Raw genomic sequence first — 11,736 nt, forward strand, 5'->3', positions numbered from 1 at the left:
TGTGAGAAGCAAAGCTATAGGGAACCAGGCAGAGGGCCTTCTCTGTAGTGGCACCCACTCTGTAGAACCCCCTCCCATCAGATGTCAAAGAAATAAACAACTACCTGACTTTTAGAATACATGTGAAGGCAGCCCTCTTTGGGGACGTTTTTAGTGTTGGATGTTTTATTGTATTTTTAGTATTCTTTCTGAAGCCGCCCAGAGTGGCTGGGGAAACCCAGCCAAATGGGCGGGGTATAAATAAATTATTATTATTATTATTATTATTATTATTATTATTATTATTATTATTATTAGGGTCTCCTACAGAGGCCTCCATCCCAGTTTGTCACCACACAACTAAGAGAACAGACAAGTGGATGGGAAAGTGAACTTCTCCCCCAACTCCATTACCAAATGAGGACCCAAGGAGAACCCAAGCTGCCATATTACTCTCAGAGAAACATAAGGACTGGATTAAAATAAAAGATTAATACAAAGAGGATATGTGACCATCATTTACCTATGCACTCATATTTACCTGAGAGTGTTGCTCAAGAATGCTTTCTGTAAGGAATTAGAGATTTTTCAAAATTCCTGAATGCTTATCCTTCACTTCTTTCTCAAAGCTCCTTAAAGTCAGTGTGGTATTGTCATTACAGCATTGTACTCAAATGAAGGAGACTCACCTTAAAATAAAGCTAAGCTCATTTGTTATCATTCAACATAACATACCTAACAGTGTTGCTGAAATGGTAAAATAGAGAGAAAAATCAATGAATTCTGCCCTCTCTGTCTATGAATGATATGGATAGAGAGTAAGAAAGAATTAAAGGAAAATGAACATTCAAATTATGTCATTTTAAGATGTTCTTTGTACATTGCAATCAAAATCCTTCTTTATAGGAAGACACAAGATCTACCCACCTTGGAAGAATGGCAGATGAAGGTGATGGACTATATGGGATTGGCAGAAATGACTGGCAGAATCCGAGACCAAGGAGAAGAGTTGGTGGAAGAAGATTGGAAAAAGTTTAAAGACTATTTACAGAAATATTGTAAAATTAATGAATGTTAGAATGATGTTGGTTAGAAACTAAGTGGTCTATAGCTGTAATGTTATAAGGGAATACGAGAAAATGGACGATTAATAGGTAAAAATCCAATGATACAATATTTTAAGATTGAAGACCAGGATAAACAAAGAGGGGAAGGATTTGCTGAACTAACTATCTGAACAGGAATACAGAAAAGGGAGGCGTGAGGAGGTCCGGGAAATAAGCAAATCAAAGATAAGTCATTGAAAGAGCGAATTGTTTTTAACTATTTTTATTTTGTATTTTTCTTTTTTCTTTTTTAATTTTGTAATATTTTGAAAATTTCAATAAATATCTTTTTAAAACAAAAACAAAATCCTTCTTTATACTTAAGTATAAATGTATAAATAAATAAAAAATGATTAGTATTACTTTTATTAGCAGCAGCTTTTGAGAATTACAATGTTCTTTAGTGTTTTCCTCCCCTAATTAACTGCTCCCTTTTGTTCAGCTCAGGCCTCAACAAGATAATATAGCATTTCGGGAAGAAGATGCAAGTCAGCAACCCAGCACTGGAGGCCAAAATGGAGAAGATCTCCACAGCCACCATGTATTTCCCTTTGGTGCTCAAGTAAGTTGGAACAAAGGACAACCAAACACTGCAAAACACCAACATGCTGAAAGTGATGAACTTGGCTTCATTGAAACTGTCAGGCAAGTTCCGGGCAAAGAAAGCTACAGTGAAGCTGGCCATGGCTAGCAAGCCCATGTAGCTCAAGACACAGTAAAACATGATTGGGGATGACTCGTTACATTGCAGTACAATCTCCTCAGTCATTGACTGAGCATCACTATCTGGGAATGGAGGAGAGGTGGAAAGCCACACCAGGCAGATGCCCGCTTGTAGAATGGAGCAAGAAACCACAATGGAGCTGGCCAGGCTTTTCCTCACCCACTTCTTCATCCTGGATCCAGGCTGTGTGGCCATGAAAACGAGAACCACAGTGATGGTCTTGGCCAGCACAGAAGAAACAGCCATTGTGAACACAAGGCCAAAGGCAGTTTGGCGCAGAAAACATGTCACTTTGTCAGGTCTGCCGATAAATAGGAGTGCAGAAAGGAAGCAGAGCAGGAGGGAGATGAGGAGAGTGTAGGTCAGGTCCCTGTTGTTGGCTTTAACTATAGGAGTATCATGGTGCTTCCAAAATATTCTTAGCATCAAAACTGTGATAATGGAAAATGAGACAGCAGAAATTGTTAAACTGATACCCAAAGGTTCTTCATAAGATAAGAAGGTTATAGTCTTGGGAATACATGCATTCTGGCCCTTGTTTGCATATTGATCTTCTGGACATTTGGAACACACAGGCATATCTGAAATGGAAAACACAAAAAATACCAGGTTAAAATTATTTTTAACCCTTTGCTTCTGACATGACAGGAATACAATAATGAATAAGTAACACAAACTAGCTATAGCTGTTCCTCTGTATTATCTACACTGCCGGTGGCACTGTGGTCTAAACGACCGTGCCTCTTGAGCTTGCCAATCACAAGGTTGGCAGTTCGGATCCGCACAACCAGGTGAGCTCCCATTGCTTTGTCCTAGCTCCTGTCCACCTAGCAGTTCGAAAGCATGCCAGCATAAGTAGATAAATAGGTACTGTTATAGTGGGAAAATAAACAGCATTTCTGTGCTCTCTTGCTTCCATCTTCGTGTCCCGTTGCACCAGAAACAGTTTAGTCATGCTGGCCAAATGATCCAGAAAGCTGGGGTCACCTGGCTTCTTCAAACTTCACTCTCCTTGATACTTTTTCAGTTGGTCCTGAGACAGATGATCAGCCAGGGCTCCCTCTAGCTCATAGAATAGCCTGCTGTGCTAGATGGCTCTAGGTTGATAGCCACACAGATTCATAGACACTACCAAATCTCCTTTGAAATATGCAAGGCACCTAACATTGCAGAGCTGGACGCATAAAAGGGCATTGCCCACATAGTACTCATTAATTGTATTTACATAATGTGTCTGTTATTCTTCCTTATATTTGGTTGTGAAGTATAGACATTCTTCTTGCATCTGTATGCTGAAACTCTCACCTTCATGATCTGATATCCACCCTTTGGGGCATACAATGCAATCATAGCAGCAAAAGGACTCCCCCTCCTTGCTTTTCTTCATATAACCGGTTGGGCACTTGGGATTACACAAAGCAACAGGCTGTGTCTATCAACAAATGAAACACGGATATGTTAATCTTCAGGAGGATTATCTTGGAATCATTAAGGTTCTGGAGACAACATGCTGTACAGTGGTCTAGCTTCCTAAGAAACAAAAACAACATTTTGAATTATTTACTTGTGGAATGAATGCTGAAGGCCCCGTCTAACAAGTGCACATGGCACTTGTCAAAGCTGAGACTTACAATACCCAATACCCCTTGTTGATGGCTCAGTTGCAGCATTAGGGGCCCCCACACTCTTCACCAGCTGCATTCACACAGCTGGAGACTACACTTGCATGGTAGCTGTTTCTGCTCATCCTGCTCTTCCTGCTTCGATTCTTTCCTGTTTCTGGGAGAAAGTGATGCAGGAGAGAGTAGGGAAGCACCTGGCACTTCACTTCCCTGACCTACATCTTCCTGCACTTCCTTGAGTCATTCACTCTCCAGTTCTGCAGCTTCCTCTGCCTCTTCACTCCTGGCTGCTTGTCCTTCCCAGTCAGACTCCAGCCTCAATTCCCCCACTGCACACTCATCAGTTTCCTGAAACTCCCTGACATCAACATAACATAGACATTTTTGCAATGTAATTTCTGTTGTCATGAACACGCCAGCCAAAAGCCAAGCAGTACAGCTTCAGATAGAAGGCAGGCAGGCAGGCGAAGAACAGAGAGACTTGCAGACTTCTGAGAGAGCTGGAACCAGTGGGCTGACAACTCCCCCCTCTGAAGTTGGCAGGAATGCAGTTTATCAGCTCAGGGAAGGCGGGCTGGAGGGAAGCCAGCTTTCTCAAGAATCACATTCATGGCACAAGGGAGGGAGAGCAGTTCCTCAGCAGGAAGGGAGGGGAGCTGACCCCATCAACCGCAGGGCTAGACAGACGGGAAAAGTCCAAGACAAAAGACGACCCCTGAAACGTAAGGGTCAGAAGTTCAGGATACTCTGCAGAAGCCGGAAGGATTGTTCAGAATGATCAACTTGATTGTGATGTATGTTTGCTCGGAGATAGCGGTCAGAGGTTAATTGCTTTTAAGCAATAAATCTTTCATTAAATTACTTCTTGCGTGCTGTTTCTCAAGCCGACAGCCAGCCAGCTCCTGGTGTCTGTCAATATAATTCATTTTACAAATATAAACATTTTGAAGCACACACTATGGCCTCTTACTCAGTGGATTGAGTCTACATAGGGCTGCTTTTTATTTTTGCTTGAATGAGAGCAGCATTTTCATGCAATGGGGAACCATCCATGAAAGCTCTCTTCAGTGGGTTGGGATGGTTGGAGAATGAGCAACGGGCAAGGACAAAATTGAGCTCGGGATTGGGCTTCGCTCAAGGGACTCACCCTCTTCAAGAACTGGGACACTTCCACAAATATCTGCATTGAAGTTCTACCTGATTAAACCAGCTGTGCCACACTATGGCATCCTCATTGATGCTCAAGAGTTTGTCTGGAGTAGCTCGGGGATCCATCCTTCCAACTTTCATTCTCTTGAAAGATTGGTTTCGATATGTGACCAAATTGATAATGTCATACTTTTGAATGAGCTCCCCATTCTGGTCAAATGAAACCTTCTCCCCAACACTGTTGTTAAATGACACAGCTTTCAAAAAATGGTAGAGCTGGAACAAAAACAGAAAAAGGAGCTATTTAAGAGAATGGTTCAACCAGACACCCCCCCAAAAAAAAACCCTACCTCCAAACCACTTCAATGAAGGCCACTGTGGTGGATAATGCCCTCTTGATGGAGAGAATGTTAATAAAGCTAGATCTAGGTCAGACTTTTACCATATTGACCTGATTATAATTCTCACTTTCCCCCCAAATTCCAACCATGAAAAGTGCGGCTTAAATTTGCAACCTTACAAAAATTGGCTTTTACAATATCGCTGCTGAAACAGACATATGGTAAAAAGGAATGGGTGTGAGTGCCTGTGGAATATTAAAATTTTAAAGAGGCTTATATTCGAGTATTGTCTTTTTTTTATTCCCCCCTTGAATTTTAAAGGAGCAGCTTATATTTGGGTGTGGCTTATATTCGTGCCAATACATTATTATTCATGGCCAAAAGCTTATGAGAAGCTTACAGGTACAAAACAAATCAAAATGACAAAATTGAAGACAATAACAATAACAATAATTATTAATAATTTATTTATGCCCGGCCTTTTTCACTGGAGGGGTACTCAAGGAAGCTATGTATAAAATAATATGTATACAAATAAGAACTAAGAATATGAATACAAAGCAATGGGTAAAAGAGGAATAAGTAAATAAAATAATAAAATCAGGGAATCATCATTTCAGTGAACAACTAGATTTGAAACAGTGTTAGGGTTGGGAGAGGAATATATATTTTTAAAAAATGAACAGGAAATCAATTAAAACTGAAGGAAGGAACCAAAATAGATGATAAAAAATAAAGTGTTCTTAATACTCTCATATCCGAATGAATCTGATGCTACTATATAGGACTTACTCTCCATTTGTTTCTTATTCATGCAACATTAGAGCTCTGCCTGTGTCTGAAACCACACACCATGTACATCTCTCAAGCTTACCACTCTTTCTCATATGCACTATTACGTTTTGCTCTCTTCATTTCTCTTTCACACACCATACTTGACCTCTCTCTCTCTCGGCCCAAATGAATCTCATCCAATTACGCACACGCGCGCGCGCACACACACACACACACACACACACACACACAAAGACCATATCTGAGCATTCAAACAACCATTCAGAAAAGCTGATGAATGGATGAAAACATGTTGGCCAACTGCTCCAAACGTGGTATGTAGAAATTAGCTGTGTAGATGGAATGGTTCCTATCATTCCCTCTTCCCCAAAATATATTGGGAAACTACACAGAGCAAAGCGAGTTCCCATCCAAATCACCACATGGGCAGTGGGCAACAAAGAAGCAAAGAGACTGGGTGCTTATGTCAGCAAAATAGCAAATCCCAGAAGCTAAATAAGAAAACAAAAAAAAACCTTCCTAAAAAACAATGTTTTCTTCTTAACAAACAATTCAGATGTACAATTAAAAGTCACTGAAATTAATAAAAAAAAAGTAGAACAAACAGCTCCTGATTCAAGTTTGGACTCTTTCACCTGCCATGGCTGATGATAGTGAAGACTCCTTCTGTCTCTCTTCATCCTCGCTTTGCTTCTGGATCTGGATGAAATCATGGCATGTAAGGCATGAGCCACAACATAGACACTATTGTAAAAGCTGTAGCTGTGGCCTGTTACACTCCTTGGGAAGACATGCTCAGGAAGGCTCTCTAATTTCTCCTCTCCAGTGCAGGGAGAAGAATAAGCTCTCCCAGAGTAATTACCCAGTACAAAAGGGTCCAGAACAATATCCGGGGATATACAGCAAAATTGATCTGTCCAGAAATCTTTAATAAAAGTATCGCCTTCAGCATTCGAAGGGTTTCTGTTCTGAATAAAATGCTGGAATCCTTGAAGTTCATTAGACTGAAGTGCAAATGATAAAGCACCAGAGAAATCTTGGAAATCAAAGAAATCATATTCCAAGAGGTAGGTTTTTAACTCCATCCCAATAGTCAGAATGAAGACTTTTCCTTTTGGATTTGGCATTTGGGGCTTCATTTTTTGTTGTAGAAGACATCTCAAACTGATCATACTTGTAGCCTCTCCATGGAAGACGAGGACATTGGCTTTGCTGTTCACGATCTTATCAGACAAATACATTGCACTTCGGTCAAAATTTCCTTTCTCAATATCATATTCAAAACTGGTGAATGAGTCAAGGAATGCAAAGCAAATGCTATGACTGGAAAATTCTGGAATCATCTTCTCTATGAACCATTGTAACGTCATTCCATCTGCAGCAAACAATCCAATCCATCTCCATTGGAAATGGTCAAGTAATTTGAGAATCCCCCTGAACTGATCAAGTCTCTTTGGAAACATTTTGTAGAAGGAAGGGAGTTCAGGGTTCTCCAGTATGATTGAAGCAGAATCATATATGAGCTAAACATTTATTGCAGTTGTGGAAAAGAAGATTTTTTTTAGTTAACATTGGTCGTGCTTCTATGTTTGGGGGGGGGGTTGGGGACTGCAAACACATTTGTACAGTGCTGTATATCTTAATAAAAAACCATGCATATATCTCAATGAGTTTTCAGACTTTGCAACATATTTTTTTCTTACATAAGATTCACCGGAAGCTGAAGTTCCAAGGCAAATAAGGCATATTTGGAAGGACACAGGAGTTGGGCAAATCAGGTAAAGGCAACTACATATTTCTGCAGGTTTTATAACACAGAAAATTCCTTGGCTTTCATACACGGCTTCAACCCTGTAAACCAGAAGGAGCGTCTCCACCCCCATTGTTAGTCTACTGAGATCCAGCTCCAAGAGTCTTCTTGTGGTTCTCTCATTGTGGAAAGTGAGGTTCCAGGGAACCAGGATGTGCCTTCTTGGTAATGGTGCCCGCCCTGTGTAACACCCCCCTGTCCAATGTCAAGGAACTAAACAACTATCTGAATTTTAGAATACATCTGAAACCAGTCCGTGTATAAGAAATACTTCAAAGTGTGGCATTTTACTGTAGTTTTATAATTTGCTGGAAGCCACAGAGAGTAATTGGGGCAAACCAATCAGCTGGGTGGCTAATAATAATAATAATAATAATAATAACTCATGTCATAAGATATGAAGAAAAGCAGGCACTGGGAAAGTAAGCCTTGTGGAAACTCTTAGACCTATCCTGATTGCTGGTTGTGTCTTTTAGGAGAAGGTAGGAGCAAAGTGTGTCCACCCTCCTTCCTGCCTCCTTCCTGCCTAGGAAGGATTTGCCTCTCTGTGTAGACTGTGCTTGCTCCAGTCCTGTCTTCTGCTTGGCATTTTTGCAAAAGAACACCCCACAGAATTACCCCCTCCTTTAATTCATCAGGAGGAGGAATGAGAAAGTCACCTTCTTCTTACTCCCTCCTAGCAGCAAGTTTAATGAGGGTTGAAAAAGCACCTTGATAAAACCAGTGCCAGTGCAACAGCCAATCAGAATTCGTGCCTCAGAAATCCAATGTTTCAGAAGCCGAATGGACTTCCAGAACACATTAAGTTGGACAACCAAAGTTACCTTGTATTGTTACCAAATCCTGTTTGCATAATTTCCATATATATATATATATATATATATATATATATATATATATATATGCTTTCGTAGATTTTCACGGGTACAGGAATGCAGGTTTTGGTGTCTTCGGGTGTCTTCCCGTGTAAGAGTTGGGGTGTCTAGGCGACGTTTCGACGAGGTCTCACTCGTCATCTTCAGGCTGGTGCTTTCGGCTTCTTGTTACTGGAACAGAGCAGGATCTCAGTGTTTGAGTTCCTATAAATACTGTTGAGGGGGTGTGGTGTATAGCCTCCAACGTTCTGGGCAGAGAGGAAGTTCCCAGGTTAGTGTGCCTTTTCTTCTTTTGTTCCTTAATTACTTGAGGGATATCTTGAGTGATTTCTTGAGTGATATTCTGAGTACCACTTAGGTGGGTCATTAGGTGTGGATTAGTTGCTAAAGCTTTCGTGTCTTGACCTCTTGAGCTTGTGAAGAGTTTTTCTGAGAAGATGGCTGTACTGCACTTAGTTGTGCTCTGGCTTGGCTTCGTGTATAGGGGCGAGCTGTGGTTTTGTGCCCTGTGCCAGCCAGATCTGTGTAGGGATTGCAGGGGGGTGCAGCATCCGGAGGTGCCACTATGGTTTGGCTACTGGATGGTGTCTGTAATTTATCTGTGGAGAGGGTCTGGGTTTGGGTCTGGTGTGGTTGATTGGTGATGGCGTTCTGTGTGCCTCTGGTTCTGGTGTCGGTTTTTGTGGGGAGGGCTAATTTCCAGGTGTCTGGCAGGCGGGACGTGTCGTCACGCTTGTTCATGTTGTGAGGGTGTTTCTCTATCTCGATGGCTTCCATGATTATTCTCTTGTGGTGATGTTCCATGTTAAAGAGCAATTTGGAATCTGCAAAATTAATTTCGTGTCCTGTTTCTTTCATGTGTTGGAAAACATAAACACAATATCATAAAACACAATATCATAAAACTCCATAAACACAATATCAAAACAGCCTTTTGCACCAACCAAAAAATAGCCAATATCCTCAGAAACCCCAAAGATAAAATCCAGTTGGAAAACCAAGGGGTCTATGAAATACCCTGCAAAGTCTGCCCAGCCACGTACATTGGACAAACAAACAGACGAATAAATGCACGTATCGCAGAACACAAGAATGCCGTCAAAAAAGAAGAAAAAACTTCCTCTCTTTTCCAACACATGAAAGAAACAGGACACGAAATTAATTTTGCAGATTCCAAATTGCTCTTTAACATGGAACATCACCACAAGAGAATAATCATGGAAGCCATCGAGATAGAGAAACACCCTCACAACATGAACAAGCGTGACGACACGTCCCGCCTGCCAGACATCTGGAAATTAGCCCTCCCCACAAAAACCGACACCAGAACCAGAGGCACACAGAACGCCATCACCAATCAACCACACCAGACCCAAACCCAGACCCTCTCCACAGATAAATTACAGACACCATCCAGTAGCCAAACCATAGTGGCACCTCCGGATGCTGCACCCCCCTGCAATCCCTACACAGATCTGGCTGGCACAGGGCACAAAACCACAGCTCGCCCCTATACACGAAGCCAAGCCAGAGCACAACTAAGTGCAGTACAGCCATCTTCTCAGAAAAACTCTTCACAAGCTCAAGAGGTCAAGACACGAAAGCTTTAGCAACTAATCCACACCTAATGACCCACCTAAGTGGTACTCAGAATATCACTCAAGAAATCACTCAAGATATCCCTCAAGTAATTAAGGAACAAAAGAAGAAAAGGCACACTAACCTGGGAACTTCCTCTCTGCCCAGAACGTTGGAGGCTATACACCACACCCCCTCAACAGTATTTATAGGAACTCAAACACTGAGATCCTGCTCTGTTCCAGTAACAAGAAGCCGAAAGCACCAGCCTGAAGATGACGAGTGAGACCTCGTCGAAACGTCGCCTAGACACCCCAACTCTTACACGGGAAGACACCCGAAGACACCAAAACCTGCATATATATACACACACACACACACACACACACACACACACACACATACATACACATATATACATACTAATTTGGATGAATCCGAAACCACTTCTGAAATGAAAAGCAGTATTCACATTGTATATATTTGTTTTGTATCCTTACACACATACACTCTTACCTGAGGAATCTTGTAGATAGCAAATATTTGTGGTATGGGAAAGTAGTTATTAGTAACATCCGCTGTGATTGTCAATAAATGTTCATGGATGCCACACATAAAGTTGGGGAGAAGTCTGTCCTTCGGTGAAATAAATTGCACTGCAGCAGGACAGGTCCACCTAGCTTGTAAAGTGTTATCATAAATATTGAATCCCAGTGAAATATTGGGTAAAATCTGGGGATTTTGATTAATCTCCTTTACAGCAAAAGCCAAAGCCAGAAGATGCTGATAGTTCTCTGTCACTCCACTAAAAAGAGAGTTGCATATTGTGTCACAAGTATATCCTGCTCTTTCTGAAGCTGTTATTGCTGGCAACCCTATCGCAAGATCCCCTTGCATGAGCATCTTAGAATGCAGCAGGTCTCTGAGCCAGAGAACTGCTTCCTGTCTCAGCTGGCCCATCCTAGTTGAGCCTTGGCTGAGGTGGCTGAGTTGAAGCTGGCCAAGCTGACGATCACTGAGCTGATGCTGGGGGGAAATAGTCGTTCCAGAGGAATGGGACTAAAGAGGGGTTGAGTTAGGATATTCCACTAACTCACATTACCTGGCAAGCCGACATACAAAAATATGTTAAAATGTTAGCTTCTTACTGCTAGGTTTGGTCGTACTGCACATGGAGCTGGAGGTAGAATGTCACAGCTATGAAGTAGAATGGAAGGTGAGAGGCAGAAGACGCCCATGAAATCTGAGACCCCCCCCCCAAATCCACCACAGGCCAGGCTTAGGTAGAGGAGCGGCAGCATCTCTGCTGCTGAATGTGGCTTGGATGTGGTGTATTTTTACCTCAGCTTAAATCACACTGACCTACTCTCATCCAGTTTATTGTGCATAGGAGGGTTCCCCATATTTTTTTTTTAGTTATTGTTCTTCATTACTATATAAGTGAAGCAAAGCTACCATATCAACTTCACCACCATCATTTTATTTGTATGCCTTTCTATAATTAAAATCATGTTCAAGGCCGTTTACAACATAGAATCCTAGAAGATTAGGAAGGAACCTCATGTATAATCTACTCCACAGGCATCTCTAGGTGGGCTCAAACCACCAGCATTCTGGTTAACAGCAAGAAAACTCTAACCCAGACAAAGCATTGTTCCAAAACAAATTTATTGATAGGCATTGAATGAAGTTTGTAAAGTTAAGGTTAAAAGATGAAAAGGGATTAATGGGGAATATGGAAATAACTTTTTGAACAC

The sequence above is a fragment of the Podarcis liolepis genome, assembly GCF_965112155.1.
Source record: "Podarcis liolepis genome assembly, chromosome: 13".
In the NCBI taxonomy this organism is placed as follows: Eukaryota; Metazoa; Chordata; class Lepidosauria; order Squamata; family Lacertidae; genus Podarcis; species Podarcis liolepis.